The 19,926-nt window shown below is 36.0% G+C and overlaps 1 pseudogene; it reads right to left on the bottom strand.

Annotated features, from left to right (window-relative positions):
• LOC114194905 overlaps positions 1 to 19,399 on the bottom strand; it is a 61,957-nt pseudogene extending 42,558 nt beyond the window's left edge.
• Between the last annotated feature and the right edge of the window lie 527 nt (positions 19,400 to 19,926).

Here is a 19,926-nt window from a genome sequence, read left to right as displayed (position 1 = left end):
CTATAAAATGTTTTAAGTGTTTGGGATATGGGCACATAGCTTCAAATTGTCCCACCAAAAGAACCATGGCCTTAAACCTTAAAAAAGAAGTAGAGAGTGAACATTCTTCTCCCCCTTCCCCCAAAAGTACTTCTTCCCACACTTCTTCTTCAAGTGAAAGGATTAAACCCCTTGAAGGTGGATTGTTAATGATAAGGCACCAACTAAGACAAGTTTCCAAGGAACTTGACCCTTCTCAAAGACAAAACCTTTTTCATTCAAGGTGTCATATCAAAGACAAACTATGTCCCCTCCTCATAGATAATGGAAGTTGTGTAAATGTGGCTAGCACAAGGGTTGTGGACAAGCTTGGCTTGAAAACTATCCCTCATGCCAAGCCCTACAAGCTATCATGGCTTAAGAAAGAGGACATTAAAGTAACTCAACAAGTCCTCATTAACTTTTCAATTGGAAATTTTAAAGATGAGGTGATATGTGATGTTGTGCCTATGGAAGAAACTCATATTTTGTTAGGTAGGCCATGACAATTTGATAGAAAAGTCTTTTATGATGGCCATGCTAACACCTATGCTTTCTCCTTCCAAGGCAAGAAGTTCACACTCCTACCTCTCTCACCCAATCAAGCAAATGAGGACCAAAATAAAGTGAAATATAAGAGAAAAGATGAAAAAGAAAAAGAGCAAGTTACCTCCAAAGTGTTACTTGCCTCTAAAAAAATATTTTCAAAGCAAGATGGACATCACCATTCTTTCTTCTCTTGCAAGGCTCAAAAGGAAGACCCAATGCGCAAGCATGAGAAGAATAGTGGTCTAGAAAAGAGGGATGGCCTAACCAAAGCTAGGGGTAGTACCCTTAGAAAAGATGGAACAAAAGCTCATAAAAGGGAGGCGCAAAAACTCCCCCAAATCAAGTCAAGCTCCATCTACAAAGGCTTAAAGAATTTGTGGTCAAATTCTCTCCAAGAAGGGGAGGATGATGAAGGATTGACCCCAATCAAGGATGAAGGCACATGTTTGAGAAGACTAAGCATGTTTAGAAAGGAAGTTCACTAATCCTTCATCCCTTTCATTTATGTTTGTTATTTTTGATTCCCTAAGTTGACTTAGTTGAATCAACTTTAGTTGACTTGTTGACCTTTGACTAGGTTTGACTTGTTGACTATAGTTGACTTGACTTAAGCTAACATGCTAATCTATGTTTATTTGCTTTGTAGGTTAATTAGGAGTAAGAAATCAATGCTAGGTGGCGCATGGTGATTGGGGAGCATAAATGATGTGGAGGAGAGAGTAAAGCAAAGGCATAAAGCATAAAGTAAAAGGCATGAAGCAAGTGTACCTATGTACCTTTGGTCTCCTTTGTTTTTAGCACACTTTGGCCACTTTTTGGAGACATATGAGACACATTCTTTGTCTCCTTTTGTGCTAGAACGAAATTAGCCTTGCACATACCATAGTTAGCTCTTTTGTCTCTCATTTTTGTAACCTTATTTAACCTAGTTTCTAGAAGCTAGGGTTAGGTTTTTGTAGAGACATCCTTAGGTATCTTTTATTTGCTTAGAGACCCCTAAACTCTTCTATATAAGGGGTGCTCCTAGACATGTAAAAGGGTTGAACATTTTGATGTAAAAACACTCTTGTGTCTCAATCATTTGTGAGAGTTTCCTCCCTTGGGAGTGAAACTTTTAAGCCTTACCTTGCATAGCAAGTGGCGGCACACATCCACCCATCTTCAAGGTTGCCATGGCTTCTAGCCTAGCCTTGTAGTGGCGTGCTTCTCACATTTTTACCATTTCTTCCCTTTCCATTTTATGTTTTCTTCTTCCTTTAATTGTTCTTGGTTTTCTATGATTTATGTGCTTTCCATTTCCTTTTCATTTTGAATCAATCCATCATCTTCTTCTTTTGAGCTTTGTGAAAAAGGAACCTTCACATCTAGATAGCTTGCTATCTTAATGTCCAGTGGGGATTTCACTTAGCTTTCTTAATCAACTCACACCATATTCAATAATCTTAAAAAGGAACAAGATAATCCTTCATCACTGTATCACTCAAATAATTGAAAGCAACATAACTCTCAAAGCACCCCTGAAAAACAAACATCAAACAAACTTGGCAAGCCTCTAGAACCAACAACCAAACCAGAAACACATGCAATTCAAGATCAGAAGGACTTTTCAAGGTTGTAATTGGGCTGAGGACAAGGTGTGGAACATATGGATAAGTAGCTAAGCAACAAAGGAAATAGAGGAGCAATGGGGAATAAGTCTCAATCAAGCATGAAAGTAATCCCAAACACCAACACTTCCAACTTCAGTTCTCACACAATGCTCAAATGCAAACTTCTTTTTATTTCTTTTCTTTTCTTTTCTTTCTTTTTTCTCTCTTTTTCTTTTTGTTTTTCTATACAAAGAACATGCAGAGAAACAACAATTTTGAAATCCCACCTGGGTATACAAATGAGCAATCCCAAGAACCGATAACAAGCATGCGCACAACCACACTTGTTGTGCGCGACCACACTTAATTGAGCACCCATTCTCAAAACAATTCCAAAGCTCCAAAATTTCCTAAGGTAGGAATAATCATGGTTTTTCAGGCTAAGGGCTTGTAATGAGCTATAGAACAATGAAAGGGTATGCAAGCTCAAAAAGGGGTATCAACGAAAATAGTTCAAGGTAGGCTCATCTGGCTATAGGCTCATAGAACAAAATTGCCTAAATCATATCCCAACATGCATGTGAATCAGAAAAGCATTCAGAAAGAGTCAAGCCAAGGCCACTGTGCAAGCATTCAAGAGGCATATATCACACAATCAAAGAACAGAGAGTGGCTCAAATTCTCACACACGGTAAAATAATTCCAAAAGCAACTTGACATGCAAAGAGAAAACAAGGATATCAGTCCACAGAGTAACCAACAACTCATCCTCCATGATGAAGGATTGACCCCAACGAAGGATGAAGGCACATGCTTAAGAAGACTAAGCATGTTTAGAAAGGAAGTTCACTAATCCTTCATCCCTTTCATTTGTGTTTGTTATTTTTGATTCCCTAAGTTGGCTTAGTTGAATCAACTTTAGTTGACTTGTTGACCTTTGACTAGGTTTGACTTGTTGACTATAGTTGACTTGACTTAAGCCAACATGCTAATCTATGTTTATTTGCTTTGTAGGTTAATTAGGAGTAAGAAAGAAATGCTAGGTGGCACATGGTAATTGGGGAGCATAAATGATATGGAGGAGAGAGTAAAGCAAAGGCATAAAGCATAAAGTAAAAGACATGAAGCAAGTGAACCTATGTACCTTTGGTCTCCTTTGTTTTTAGCACACTTTAGCCAGTTTTTGTAGACATATGAGACACATTCTTTGTTTACTTTTGTGCTAGAACGAAATTAGCCTTGCACACACCATAGTTGGCTCTTTTGTCTATCATTTTTGTAACCTTATTTAACCTAGTTTTTAAAAGCTAGGGTTAGGTTTTTGTAAAGACATCCTTAGGTATCTTTTATTTGCTTAGAGGCCCCTAAACTCTTCTATATAAGGGGTGCTCCTAGACATGTAAAAGGGTTGAACATTTTGAAGTAAAAACACTCTTGTGTCTCAACCATTTGTGACAGTTTTCTCCCTAGGGAGTGAATACTTTTAAGCCTTATCTTGCATAGCAAGTGGCGGCACACATCCACTCATCTTCAAGGTTGCCATGGCTTCTAGCCTAGCCTTGTAGTGGCGTGCTTCCCACATTTTTACCATTTCTTTCCTTTCCATTTTATGTTTTCTTCTTCCTTTAATTGTTCTTGGTTTTCTATGGTTTATGTGCCTTCCATTTTCTTTTTGTTTTAAATGAATCCATCATCTTCTTCCCATGAGCTTTGTGAAAGGAACCTTCACTTCTAGATAGCTTGCTATCTTAATGTCTAGTGGGGATTTCACTTAGCTTTCTTAATCAACTCACACCATATTCAATAATCTTAAAAAGGAACAAGATAATCCTTCATCACTCCAAGAGTGAAGTGAGTGTTCCAAACAGAAAGAAAAAACATAGCACTAACTAACACAAATTAACAAAAATGAAACAAACAAACGGAAACAACAACAGACAGACCTGGACAAGTGCAATAAAAGTAAAGAAGAGGGGAAAGAAAACTCCCTGAATCATGGTGAGACAACAGTGGGGTCAAGAAGGGAAGTTTCCTCCACAACAGTATCCACCAAGGCAGGATTGCTGAGGAATGGCTTCAGACGATGCCCATTCACTTTGAAGCTCTTATCGGTGGACTGGCTTTTGATTTCAACTACACTATAAGGATAAACATTAGTAACAACAAAAGGACCAATCTACTTTGATCGCAACTTACCCCCCATGAGTCCAAGTCTAGAGTTATATAGTAAAACTTGCTGACGAATAACAAACTCCTTTCTAGCTATGGAGCTATCATGGAATTTCTTGGTCTTCTCCTTGTAGAACATAGAGTTCTGATATGCCTCCAGACGGATCTCATCTAACTCGTTCAACTGCAGCTTCCTTTCCTCCCCAGCTTGATCAAGAGAGAAGTTGCATGACTTGACAGCCCAGTATGCTCGATGCTCTATCTCCACTGGAAGGTGGCATGGCTTACCAAAGACAACCCGATAAGGAGACATCCCTATAGGTGCCTTGTAAGCAGTCCTGTGAGCCCATAGAGTGTCCTCAAGTCTACTGCTCCAATCCTTCCTGTTGGGCTGCACAATCTTCTCCAAGATCCTCTTGATTTCTCTATTTGAGATTGATGAGTGCGCATTTTTGTCCTCATTCAGTGTTTAATTCTGGGTATTTAATTGAATTTATGTGCTTAAAGAGTGATTTAATTGATAATTCTAATAATTAGACCATTTCAGCTTGTGTGATAAAATTGTCTTAAAAAGTGATTTTTAGCTGCATAAATTATTTTTGGATATTTTAACGTTTGTTGATGCAGCTGAAGTTAAGATTAAGCTTATTTAAAGGTGGAAAAATAAATTTATTGAAATTACAAACACCTCTAAATAAGGCTGAAATTAACAAGTTTTGGAAAAATCACTTTTGCACCCCTAAATTACATATGCACTCCCCTCCTTCCAAATGGGCTACAGAAAACTTACTTCTACACCCCTACATTTGTCTATTTTCACCCCCTCTTACCACTTAAACCCAACTCACTCAGATCAGGCCATGTGGCAATCCCCAACTTTTAAATCTGTCCAATTAAAACATTCCACGTGGCATTAATCCTTGCACATGCATGTGAACCAATTAAGTAGTGCCACGTCATCATCATCTTCTTCCCTCAAACCCTAGCAGCCAACACTCACGACCACCATGGCAGCTACTGCTCTGCCACCACCGTCCCTGCACTACGCCGTCAATGCCTTCACTGCACCAGAAGCGGCGCGGCCACCACGTTCATCAATGGCAGCGCCTGCACCGTGAACGACGCACCAACTGCAGTAGCTCGCACCTGCAACCACTCCCGGCCAGCATTGCGGAACGCTGCCACCATTGACGCAGAACCATCGTTCGTTGTCCTCACCACGTTCGCACCGTAGCTCCAGCACGCACCAGCTTCACGAATCAGAGTGCACCTGCACTACGAATCCTTCGCGCACTCACGCCAGCAGCCATGGAAACCACCTTCTCCATCGCGCAAATGCAGCAGCCACCGCGAGCCAGAACAACAACAGAAACGCGGGCAACATCGAGCCTCCCTGCAGCTGTTTGATCTGCAGCAAACACCATCTTCAGTCACGAAAAAACGCAGCGCCTCCTCCACTACGAACCAACCAGAACCTCAACTGTGACGGACCATAAACCTGCGTGTGTGACAAACCAGAGCAGCTGTTCGAACAGCCATGGAAAGTGGCCGCTGCAACGCGCTTTCAAGCATCCGCCGTCGTGCCTTCACTGGAGAAGAAAAGGCAGCCACCACAGCCGCAGCCATCATCACGTGTTGGAGAGAAGTGTGAGAGTGAAACCCTAGTTCAGGAAAGAGAAAATGCATTGCCACATGTCATCCTATCATTGCACAGTCAAACTGGTCATAGCTGGTCAAATAATCCACTCTAGTCAAATGTTCAAATCTGGTCAAAGACTGGTCAAATGAGAGGGGTTTAACTCCAAATATTGATATTTTTGGATGTCTCTGCAAAATTGGACTACAGAATTGAAAATGGGCTATTTAGAAAATTAATACAAATATTATTTGGTGATAATTTATCATATATCTTTAAATAATTAATTTATTTAATTATATCATAAATTATTGACCAACTATATTTGTTAAATAGTCTATATCTCTCCAAATATCTTTGAATATTTATCTTTATCTTTATTTTAAAAGATATTTGAGAAGTTTTAGCAACACAAAAGCCCAGTCCAATTCCTATATAAAGAGACCAAGGGAGAAGCAGAAAGAACAAGCTCGGCACTTCGGAATTTAGGAACCCTTAGGGGGACCTAATTTCTTTCTCTCTTTTCTTCTCTCTATTCTTCTCTCTTTATTTTGCATTCATGGAGTTCTAAACTTCTTGGGTTGATTCCATTGTAATTTCATTATAGATTTTGAGGTTAGAATGAATTAATTTCTTTGTTCTTTTTATTATTGTTGAGGTTTTAATTCATCTATGTCTTTTATCTTTGAATCTCGTAAAAAGTAATGATTTTAAATCTATATGCATGTTGATCATATGAGTTCAAGGGTTTTTAAATTTAATTGAGACTTTACTTTGATTAATTAAGCTTTTTATTTGGTGAGGAGATAAAAGAATAGACATGATTAGGCATAGTAAAATTTGATTGAGACTGTACTTTGATTGAATTTACTATGGATAATCTAAAAGTTCTCACTTTTAATTGAGACTGTACTTTGGTTAAAAGTGAGAACACCAACAAATTAATTGAGACTTTACATTGATTAATTTGCAAATCTACAACAATAATTAATTGAGCAATAATCTTTAGATAACCGATGATGAATCTATTTTGAAAAAGCAATGGAATCAATCTGTTTTCTTTACTATTGTTTTTATTTCTTTTTATCATTTAAATTTTATTTCTATCTTTGTTTATCTTAATCCCCTATATTTTTTATTTTATTTGACTAACTCATTTGTATAGTTTATAAGAACTAATTTGTTAAAAATCAATTCCGTGTTCGTTGGGAGACGACTTTGGGTTACTTTACCCTTTCTATTTTGTTGACTACTTTCTTAACAATACTGAAGTTGTTATAGATAAGTAGTATTAATTTGAACGCGTCAACTACAGCGTTATCAAATTTGGCGCCGTTGCCGGGGAACACGGTTAGAATTTTTATCATTTTAGTTCTTATTTTTATTTTATTTTTTTCTTTTGATTTTATTTTATTTTATTTTTATTTTTCTTCTTTTTATTTTATTTTATTTTATTTTTTATCACTAACATTTTTTTTCTCTCAATTTTTGTACTAACATTTTTTTTTCTTTAGTTATTTTATTTTATTTTATTTAGTTATTTTTTTTAAGCATAGTTTTTGTTTGAGGAATTTTGTTGGGAAATTTGTGAAACTAGTTGGGAAAAACTTTGGCTAAGGAAAGACAAGGTACTTAAGTTGTCCATTGAGACGCACCTCTCTTTCCTGGAAGTCTACTCAACAAGCTTTCAACGTATTTCTTTTCAGAAAACCTCTTTCAGAAATGCAAAATAGTTTTTCATATGAAAATAATCAACAGTGTGATTTTCAAGTGAATTATGATTACTATCCACAGCAACCACGTGATTCATATGATTATCAGCAACAAATTGTCACACCTACTTCTGCACCTGATACAAGTGGGTTAACTTTACGACAATTTAATGATCTATATCCTAGATCATCTTTTTTGGGATTTGAGCAACAACCATATTCTGAGTGTCCACCTCAGCAACCATATGTTCCAAATAGTTTTCAGCAACAATATGTACCACCACAGCAAGTTGAAGCAACCAATGGACCATCCTACAGGGAAGTTATGATACTAATGGGTGAAGTTATAGAGAAATTAGAGTCCATGGATGAAAGGTTGCGAGTTGATCAACGATGCAGAAATATTGAGCAAGAGTGGTACGAAAATAAGCAAATATTGTCTGATATGTTGAGGGATGCAAGTAAGAACAACTTCATAGAATTACTTGTAACTGTTAATACCACCCCTCAACCCCATCAGAGATTTCCTGAAAATCCAGATTTTAATACACTTCGTCATGAAATCAAAGATGTGCTTCTGAAGTTGGCCATCAGAGCTGAACAAATGTCTAAAGATTTGAGTCAGCTAATGAATGATGCAGTGAGAAAGGTCACTTTGGAAGATATGATAAAAATGATGACTGAAATGATGAAGATGAATCAGATAGATCAGAAAGAGATGATGAATGCCGCCACACAAAGCTTGCAGAGTCAGTCTGAAAAATCAATAGCGGAATCACATCATATTGATTTATCTACTGATGGATATAATGATTGTCATAGTAATATGTCTACTGATGGACATATTAAGGATGTTGCTGAAGTTGATGAAGAAATTGAAGGTTCTCACACAAACATATCTACTGATGGATATGTTGATGATGCTCAATGTGAATATAAAGTTGTACCTTTCGATGAGGATATGAGTACAAATGATCATTTTCAAGAGCAAAGTTGTGAGAACAATACAATGGAGGAACCAAGTGCAGTTGAAGAGCCAACAATATTCGAAGATGCAGCTAAAGCATCTACTGTTGCAACTGACTTGGTTAATGATGAAGCAGCAAATTCAACTACTTCAAGTGTAGATTTTTGCTCACAAGGTGAGATTATGAGGATTACTGATGATCCTGTTAACAATTTGAATACACTTGATGATGCTCAAGTTAAGTTGAAGCCACACAATCCACACATCAAGTTTGTTGATGTGAATGATGCAAATAAGTTTTCAGTGGTTATCTTTGTTGACATGGCTGTAGAAAAAGAAGAAAGGTTGCTGTAACAGGTAAAAAGCTTAGATTCATATTCTTTTGAAAACATTGTTGATAAAACAGTTAATTTGCATGCATGTTTGTTTTTTGTTTCTGTTTTTAATTTTAAAAATATTAAAATAATTTCAAAAATACGTGTTTTTGTTTTCTTTAATAAAATTGTACAAGCTGACTTGTACTTTATAAAATTAAAGAAAATAAATTTTGACATATGGCCAGATTGAGCCAATAGTCAAAAGATTTTTCGTTTCCTCCCCAAAATAAGTCCATCAAGGACATTTTTTCTGAAATAAGTGTGGGGGAGACAAACTGTAGGTAGGATTTTCCTTTTGATGTCTTTTGTTTTTTTTTTTTGTGTGTTTTTTTTTTCATTTAAAAAATTGTGATTTCGTTTTGAGAAAATTGTGAAAGTATTAACTTTTTACTAAGTGAAACTTTTAAACAATATGTCTCATAAGAAATCCACCAAAAATATTTCCCTGCTTTCAATAAAACATTGACATTGGATTTTTAGGATTTGATTCAGTAATTGGGATGATCATAATTCTAGAAAAATAAAAGTCATGTTGATATGAGTGGATTGTTTCTATGATTTGCTAATTGAGTTCATTTCAGAATTTCTTGATTAAATCTTTTGTGAAAGAATTTGACCTTGTGAGTCTTGAGCCTTAATGCAAAGGATGGTCTGCCATGTGCCACTCCTATTGTTTTTCTTGAGTGACTTGCTCATGTTTGTTTATACTCAAATATTTAGCTTGATTCTTTTGTTTTGTAACTTAGGTGAATATGCATGATTTGATATGATTGAGGCATTTCTTGTTTTTAGCTACTTGGCCAAATAAGCCCACCTTGATATTAATCCATTGGTAACCCCTTTGTGCTTTTAAACCTCTTTTTCTTGTTTTAAGCCTATTGCATAACCTTGAAAAGAAAAAGACCATATTCTACCTTAGGAAGAAAGAAGGAGCTAATGGATTGTGTTCAGGAATGATTGAGGAATAAAGTGTGTGGGTGAGTACCTCACCCACAAATTAATAAAAATGGAAAAAGGAAAAATTGTTGATGAAAAAGTGTTGAAATAATTGCTTTCTAAAAGAAAAAGAGAGATCAACAAGCAATAAACACAAAAGAGTTGTTTTTAAAATTATGCTCCATTATTCTTTCTATATTTTAATTTCAAAAACCCAAAAATCCTAAAGTTTTTCCTACCTTTGCCTTGGCCCCATTATAACCTGTAAAAAAGTCCTCATGATCTTTGAATGCATGTTTTCTGAAAGTTTGTGAATATTAGAGTCTTGTTAAGTATTACAAGTGTTTACTTGCATGAGTATTTTGAGTGAAAACACAAGCCAAAACACATGAGCAAATTTTGGTGAGAAAATACACATTTAACTTGAGTGTTTTCTTTCATAGTTGATTGTCTTGTGAATTCAAAAGATTAACTCATGTGTGAAAAATAGAATCTTTCCGTTTGTATATGCATGGTAACTTGATTTCTAGAATATAGATTTGTCTCAAGTAAGGTTCATTCCTTTGATCAAGTGTTGATGTGAAATAAAATACCTCAGAAGAAGTTTTGAAATTACTTAATTTTGCCCAGGAGTGCAAAAGGATAAGTGTGTGGGTATGATGAGTGCGCATTTTTGTCCTCATTCAGTGTTTAATTCTAGGTATTTAATTGAATAATTCTAATAATTATACCATTTGAGCTTGTGTGATAAAATTGTCTTAAAAAGTGATTTTTAGCTGCATAAATTATTTTTGGATATTTTAACGTTTCTTGATGCAGCTAAAGTTAAGATTAAGCTTATTTAAAGGTGGAAAAATAAATTTATTGAAATTACAAACACCTCTAAATAAGGCTGAAATTAACAAGTTTTGGAAAAATCACTTTCGCACCCCTAAATTACATATGCACTCCCCTCCTTCCAAATGGGCTACAGAAAACTTACTTCTACACCCCTACATTTGTCTATTTTCACCCCCTCTTACCACTTAAACCCAACTCACTCAGATCAGGCCATGTGGCAATCCCCAACTTTTAAATCTGTCCAATTAAAACATTCCACGTGGCATTAATCCTTGCACATGCATGTGAACCAATTAAGTAGTGCCACGTCATCATCATCTTCTTCCCTCAAACCCTAGCAGCCAACACTCACGACCACCATGGCAGCTACTGCTCTGCCACTACCGTCCCTGCACTACGCCGTCAATGCCTTCACTGCACCAGAAGCGGCGCGGCCACCACGTTCATCAATGGCAGCGCCTGCACCGTGAACGACGCACCAACTGTAGCAGCTCGCACCTACAACCACTCCCGGCCACCATTGCGGAACGCTGCCACCATTGACGCAGAACCATCGTTCGTTGTCCTCACCACGTTCGTAACGCAGCTCCAGCATGCACCAGATTCACGAATCAGAGCGCACCTGCACTGCGAATCCTTCGCGCACTCACGCCAGCAGCCATGGAAACCACCTTCTCCATCGCGCAAATGCAGCAGCCACCGCGAGCCAGAACAACAACGGAAACGCGGGCAACATCGAGCCTCCCTGCAGCTGTTTGATCTGCAGCAAACACCATCTTCAGTCACAAAAAAACGCAGCGCCTCCTTCACTACGAACCAACCAGAACCTCAACTGTGACGGACCATGAACCTGCGTGTGTGACAAACCAGAGCAGCTGTTCGAACAGCCATGGAAAGTGGCCGCTGCAACGCGCCTTCAAGCATCCGCCGCCGTGCCTTCACTGGAGAAGAAAAGGCAGCCACCACAGCTGCAGCCATCATCACGTGTTGGAGAGAAGTGTGAGAGTGAAACCCTAGTTCAGGAAAGAGAAAATGCATTGCCACATGTCATCCTATCATTGCACAGTCAAACTGGTCATAGCTGGTCAAATAATCCACTCTAGTCAAATGTTCAAATCTGGTCAAAGACTGGTCAAATGAGAGGGGTTTAACTCCAAATATTGATATTTTTGGATGTCTCTGCAAAATTGGACTACAGAATTGAAAATGGGCTATTTAGAAAATTAATACAAATATTATTTGGTGATAATTTATCATATATCTTTAAATAATTAATTTATTTAATTATATCATAAATTATTGACCAACTATATTTGTTAAATAGTCTATATCTCTCCAAATATCTTTGAATATTTATCTTTATCTTTATTTTAAAAGATATTTGAGAGGTTTTAGCAACACAAAAGCCCAGTCCAATTCCTATATAAAGAGACCAAGGGAGAAGCAGAAAGAACAAGCTCGGCACTTCGGAATTTAGGAACCCTTAGGGGGACCTAATTTCTTTCTCTCTTTTCTTCTCTCTATTCTTCTCTCTTTATTTTGCATTCATGGAGTTCTAAACTTCTTGGGTTGATTCCATTGTAATTTCATTATAGATTTTGAGGTTAGAATGAATTAATTTCTTTGTTCTTTTTATTATTGTTGAGGTTTTAATTCATCTATGTCTTTTATCTTTGAATCTCGTAAAAAGTAATGATTTTAAATCTATATGCATGTTGATCATATGAGTTCAAGGGTTTTTAAATTTAATTGAGACTTTACTTTGATTAATTAAGCTTTTTATTTGGTGAGGAGATAAAAGAATAGACATGATTAGGCATAGTAAAATTTGATTGAGACTGTACTTTGATTGAATTTACTATGGATAATCTAAAAGTTCTCACTTTTAATTGAGACTGTACTTTGGTTAAAAGTGAGAACACCAACAAATTAATTGAGACTTTACATTGATTAATTTTCAAATCTACAACAATAATTAATTGAGCAATAATCTTTAGTTAACCGATGATGAATCTATTTTGAAAAAGCAATGGAATCAATCTATTTTCTTTACTATTGTTTATATCTTATTTTATCTTCTTATCTTTATCTTTCATATTTTTATAATTTTATTTGACTAACTCATTTGTATAGTTTATAAGAACTAATTTGTTAAAAATCAATTCCGTGTTTGTTGGGAGACGACTTTGGGTTACTTTACCCTTTCTATTTTGTTGACTACTTTCTTAACAATACTGAAGTTGTTATAGATAAGTAGTATTAATTTGAACGCGTCAACGACAGCGTTATCAGAGATCTCGGCTTGCCCATTAGTTTGGGGGTGATATGGTGTAGAAAGTTTGTGCACGACCCCATACTTTTGAAGCAAAACCCCCATGGATCTGTTGCAAAAATGGGTGCCCTGGTCACTAACAATAGCTTGAGGAACTCCAAACCTGCAAAATATGTGAGACCTAACAAAGTCCACAACAACTCGAGCATCATTAGTTCTAGTGGCTTTGGCTTCCACCCATTTTGAAACATAATCAACAACAAGCAAGATGTAAGTGAAACCAAAAGAGACAGGGAAAGGGCCCATGAAATCTATACCCCAGACATCAAACACCTCACAAAATAGCATGGGTTGTTGAGGCATCTGTTGTCTCCAAGAAATGGCTCCTCCTGCTCGTTGGCATTCCTCACATGTGCTACAAATCCTCCATGCATCTTTGAAAATGGTGGGCCAATAAAATCCGCAATCTAGCACCTTACAAGCTGTCCTTTGTGTGCCAAGGTGACCACCAGGTGCAGATGAATGACAAAATTTGAGGACCGAGTCAATCTCATGGTCCGGAATGCATCTCCTGGTAACCTGATCACTGCACATTTTCCACAAATAGCGGTCATCCCAAATGTAATACCTAGCATCGCTCTTGAGTTTATCACTTTGAGCTCTGGATGCTAGGGGAGGAAAAACAGAAGCAGCAAGATAATTAACAATGTTAGCAAACCAAGGTGATGAGTACGTATTTTTGCCCTCATTTAATGTTTAATTCTGGGTATTTAATTGAATTTATGTGCCTAAAGAGTGATTTAATTGATAATTTTGATAATTAGGTTGTTTGAGCTTGTGTGATAAAAATGTCTTAAAAAGTGATTTTTAGCTGCATAAATTATTTTTGGATATTTTAACGTTTGTTGATGCAGCTGAAGTTAAGTTTTAAGCTCATTTAGAGGTGTGGAAATAAATTGATTAAAGCTTCATGACACCTTAAAGATAAATCAAAGAATAAGAAATTATCAAAAGCACAAAAATTCAGGCCAAGCATTACATGAAGACGGCAAGAAAAGCTTGAAAAAGTGAAGAAGTTTGGCTAAACCAAGAAGAGAGGAAAGAAAAATTGGACCTTGCGGTTTTCTTTATCTTTATGATAGAAGATAATTTGGGAAAATATATCTTTAGATATTTTATTTGATATTTTTAAATAATTATCTTATTTAATTATATCATAAAATATTAAAAGATAATAACTACCAAATCTTTTTAAATATGACAAGATCTTCTTGAATCTTTTTAGTTCCACAACAAACAAATATATCTTGAAGATATTGGATTATTTAGAAGATAATTTAAGGAGATTGCAAAGGGTTGATTTGGAAAATTAATACAAATATTAATTGGTGATAATTTATCATATATCTTTAAGTAATTAATTAATTTAATTATATTAGATATTGATATTATCAACCAATTATATTTGTCAAATAGTCTATATCTCTCCAAGTATTTTTAAATATTTATATTTATCTTTATTCCAAAAGATATTTGAGAGATTTTAGCAACAGAAAAGCCCAGTCCAATTCCTATATAAAGAGACCAAGGGAGAAGTAGAAAACAAGCTCGGGACTTCGGAGTTTTGGAACCCTTAGGGGTGCCTAATTTCATTTCCTTTCTCTCTCTTTTCTTCTCTCTATTCTTCTTTTTATTTTGTATTCTATGAATTACTAAACTTCTTGGGTTGATTCCATTGTAATTTCATTATGGATTCTGAGGTTAGAATGAATTAATTTCTTTGTTCTTTTTATTATTGTTGAGGTTTTAATTTATCTATGTCTTTTATCTTTGAATCACATAAAAAGTAATGATTTTAAATCTATATGCATATTGATCATATGAGTCAAGGGTTTTTAAATTTACTTGAGACTTTACTTTGATTTTATTTAGAAACTTTCACATGATTAAATGAGTTTTTACCAATAATTGAGACTTTACTTTGGTTAAAGGTATTTACTCTAATGAAAATTAATCGAGACTTTACTTTGATTAATTAAGCTTTTTATTTGGTGAGGAGATAAAAGAATAGACATGATTAGGCATAGAAAAATTTGATTGAGACTGTACTTTGATTGAATTTACTATGGATAATCTAAAAGTTCTCACTTTTAATTGAGACTGTACTTTGGTTAAAAGTGAGAACGCCAACAAATTAATTGAGACTTTACATTGATTAATTTGCAAATCTACAACAATAATTAATTGAGCAATAATCTTTAGATAACCGATGATGAATCTATTTTGAAAAAGCAATGGAATCAATCTATTTTCTTTACTATTGTTTATATCTTATTTTATCTTCTTATCTTTATCTTTCATATTTTTATAATTTTATTTGACTAACTCTTGTATAGTTTTATAAGAACTAACTTGTTAAAAATCAATTCCGTGTTCGTTGGGAGACGACTTTGGGTTACTTTACCCTTACTATTTTGTTGACTACTTTCTTAACAATACTGAAGTTGTTATAGATTGAAAAACAGAAAAAAAATAAATAAATAAAAAAAATCCTACCTACAGTTTGTCTCCCCCTCACTTATTTCAAAAAAAAAATGTCCTTGGTGGACTTATTTTGGGGAGGAAACGAAAAATTTTATGACTATTGGCTCAATCTGGCCATATGTCAAAATTTATTTTCTTTAATTTTATAAAGTACAAGTCAGCTTGTACAATTTTATTAAAGAAAACAAAAACACATATTTTTGAAATTTTTTTAATATTTTTAAAATTAAAAACAAAAACAAAAACCAAACATGCATGCAAATTAACTTTTTTATCAACAATGATTTCAAAAGAATTTGAATATAAGCTTTTTACCTGTTGTAGCAACCTTTCTTCTTTTTCTGCAGCCATGTCAACAAAGATAACCACTGAAAACTTATTTGCACCATTCACATCAACAAACTTGATGTGTGGAGTATGTGGTTTCAACTCAACTTGAGCATCATCAGGTGCATTCAGATGGTTAAGCGGATCATCAGTAATCCTCATACTTTCATCTTCTGAGAAAATTTTTTCACCTGATGTTGTTGACTCTGCTACTTCATCATTAACCAAGTCAGTTGCAATAGTAGATGCTTCAGCTGCATCTTCGAATAGTGTAGGCTCTTCAACTGCACTTGGTTCCTCCATTGTATTGTTCTCACAACTTTGCTCTTGAAAATGATCATTTGTACTCATATCCTCATCAATGGGTACAACTTTATATTCACATTGAGCATCATCAACATATCCATCAGTAGATATGTTTGTGTGAGAATCTTCAATTACTTCATCAACAACATCTTTAGCAAAATTGATATGTCCATCAGTAGACATATTACTATGAAAATGATTATATCCATCAGTAGATATATCAATGTGATGTGATTCCGCTATTGGTTTTTCAGACTGATTTTGTAAGCTTTGTGTCGCGGCATTCATCATCTCTTTCTGATCTGTCTGATCAATCTTCATCATTTCAGTCATCATTTTCATCATATCTTCCAAAGTGACCTTTCTCACTGCATCATTCATTAGCTGAGTCAAATCTTCAGACATTTTTTCAGCTCTGATCGCCAACTTCAGAAGCACATCTTTGATTTCATGACGAAGTGCATTAAAATCTGGATGTTCAGGAAATCTCTGATGGGGTTGAGGGGTGGTATTAACAGTTACAAGTAATTCTATGAAGTTGTTCTTACTTGCATCCCTCAACATATCAGACAATATTTGCTTATTTTCATACCACTCTTGCTCAATATCTCTGCATCGTTGATTAACTCGCAACCTTTCATCCATGGACTCTAATTTCTCTATAACTTCACCCATTAATATCATAACGTCCCTGTAGGATGGTCCATTGGTTGCTTCAACTTGCTGTGGTGGTACATATTGTTGATGAAAACTATTTGGAATATATGGTTGTTGAGGTGGACACTCAGAATATGGTTGTTGCTCATATCCCAAAAAAGATGATCTAGGATATAGATCATTAAATTGTCGTAAAGTTAACCCACTTATATCAGGTGCAGAAGTAGGTGTGACAATTTGTTGCTGAAAATCACGTGGTTGCTGTGGATAGTAATCATATTCACTTGAAAATCACACAGTTGATTATTTTCATATGAAAAATTATTTTGCATTTTTGAAAGAGGTTTTCTGAAAAGAGATAAGTTGAAAGCTTGTTGAGTAGACTTCCAGGAAAGAGAGGTGCGTCTCAATGGACAACTTAAGTATCTTATCTTTCCTTAGCCAAAGTTTTTCCCAACTAGTTTCACAAATTTCCCAACAAAATTCCTCAAACAAAAACTATGCTTAAAAAAATAACTAAATAAAATAAAAAAAATAACTAAAGAAAATAAAAAAATGTTAGAACAAAAATTGAGAAAAGAAAATGTTAGTGATAAAAAAATAAAAAAATAAAAAATATAAAATATAAAATAAAATCAAAAGAATAAAAATAGAAATAAGAACTAAAATGATAAAAATTCTAACCGTGTTCCCCGGCAACGGCGCCAAATTTGATAACGTTGTCGTTGACGCGATCAAATTAATACTACTTATCTATAACAACTTCAGTATTGTTAAGAAAGTAGAGAGTGTCAACAAACTTTCATCGGGAAAGTCATCCCAGATCGATGAAGCATCATCAGTAGACCTCTCAATCCTGCTTTGGTGGTCTGCAACCAGGTTTTGTGCTCCGCTTCTATCACGGATCTCCAAATCGAATTCTTGGAGCCAGAGCATCCATCTTATCAGCCGAGGTTTTGATTCTGCCTTCTTCAAGAGGTACTTAAGAGCTACATGGTCAGTAAACACAACAACAGGAGAACCAAGCAGATAAGATCGAAACTTTTCAAGTGCAGAAACTACCACAAGAAGCTCTTTTTCTGTTGTGGTGTAATTTGATTGGGCAACATCTAAGGTCCTGGAGGTGTAGTAGATTACCCTCGGCTGCTTATCAATCCTTTGAGCTAGGAAAACCCCTAATGCATAGTTGGATGCATCACACATAAGCTCAAATGGGGCTGTCCAATCGGGCGCCTGAATGATTAGAGTTGTGGTCAGGGCCTTCTTGAGGCAATCAAAAGTCTCTTTGCATCCTTCATTAAGGATGAAGTCAACATCCTTTTGTAGTAGGATGGACAGTGGGAGGGCCTTCTTACTGAAGTCTTGAATGAAGCGCCTGTAAAACCCTGCATGGCCAAGAAAAGAACGAACCTCTCGCACAGAAGAGGGGTAAGGCAATTGTGAAATAATTGAGATCTTGGCATGGTCAACTATATGCCCTTTTTTGAAATTATGTGCCCCAATACTATGCCTTGTTCTACCATGAAATGACATTTCTCAAAATTTAGAACAAGGTTAGATTCGATGCACCTGTTTAAAACTCTGTCCAAACTATCCAAACATGCATCAAATGAGGACCCATACACAGTAAAGTCGTCCATAAACACCTCAATGCATTTTTCAAGAAAATCACTAAAAATGCTTAGCATGCACCGCTGAAATGGGTTCCACAGCCTGTACCTGAGCATAACAATGAGATGCATATGTACTTCCTGCAACATGGTTAGTGCAACCTGATTGTATAACATCAAAGTCAATAGGTACAACATCCAGAGAGTCAAAGTCAGTAGATTCAACATTATCCACATCATATTTAGCATCATCAGAATCAGAATCAGAATTAGAATCAAGAACATCAATGCATGCAAATTCAGATAACTCAGACACAGATGAATGTTTTAATGCATTTAAAGAGTGAAAATCAGAAATCAATCCATCAACAACATCATCAATAATATCCACGTGAAAAATAGAATGATCCTCTGAAGGATGTTTCATGGCATCCAGAATGTTAAATCGCACAACAATATCATCAAACTCCATGGACAAAGTACCTGGATGGACATCAATTTTGGTTCGTGCAGTTTTCAAAAATGGTCTGCCTAAAATGATTGGTGCAGAACCATGTGAAAATCCCTCTTCCATATCAAGAATGTAAAAATCAGCAAGGAAAATCAATTCACCTACACGAACCAAAACATCATCAACCAAACCTGCGGGGTGGGCAACACTTCTATTTGCCAACTGAATCACCACTCCCGTAGGTTGCAGGGCTCCAAGAGAGAGAGATGTAAAAATAGACAGAGGCATTACATTTATCGAAGCACCAAGATCAACCATTGCATTTTCAAATTTATTGTTACCTATGATGCAGGGTACACAAAAATGTACCTGGGTCCTTGCACTTCTCAGGAATCTGAGGAACAGATTTATCTATCAATGCTGATACATTTCTGCCCATGCTGATCTTTTCGTTTCCCTTTAGCCTCCTCTTGTGCGTGCATAGCTCCTTCAAGAACTTTGCATATCTGGGAATCTGTTTAATGACATCCAACAGAGGTATGTTCACCTCCACCTTCCTGAATGTTTCTAAGATCTCCCTGTCAACCTCTTCCATCTTTTTGCTTGGAATGGCTCTTGGAGGGAAAGGAAGAGGTATGGAAGGTGCAATAGTAGAGGTGGAAGGCGTAGAAGTCACACCAGATGTGGAAGGACCAACTGCATGAGCATCACGCTTTCTCTGAAGTGTGGCAAGGTCGACTTCCTTTGAAGGTGTAGGCTCGGGAGTGGGAACTTCAATGTTCTTCCTAGATCTCAATGTAATGGCACTCACATTCATCATATTTTCCACCGTCTATGATGGAAGCTTGTCAGAATTCTGAGCTTGTGCCTGGTTTAGCTGAGTGGCCATCTGCCCCATTTGATTTGTCAAACTCTAGATTGAGGCCCTAGTCTCCTGCTGGAATTGCATATTTTGAAGGGTCATCA

The sequence above is a fragment of the Vigna unguiculata genome, chromosome 8, assembly GCF_004118075.2.
Source record: "Vigna unguiculata cultivar IT97K-499-35 chromosome 8, ASM411807v1, whole genome shotgun sequence".
NCBI classification, from domain to species: domain Eukaryota; kingdom Viridiplantae; phylum Streptophyta; class Magnoliopsida; order Fabales; family Fabaceae; genus Vigna; species Vigna unguiculata.
The sequence above is the reverse complement of the archived record's forward strand: the minus strand, read 5'-3'. Positions and strand labels throughout refer to the sequence as shown.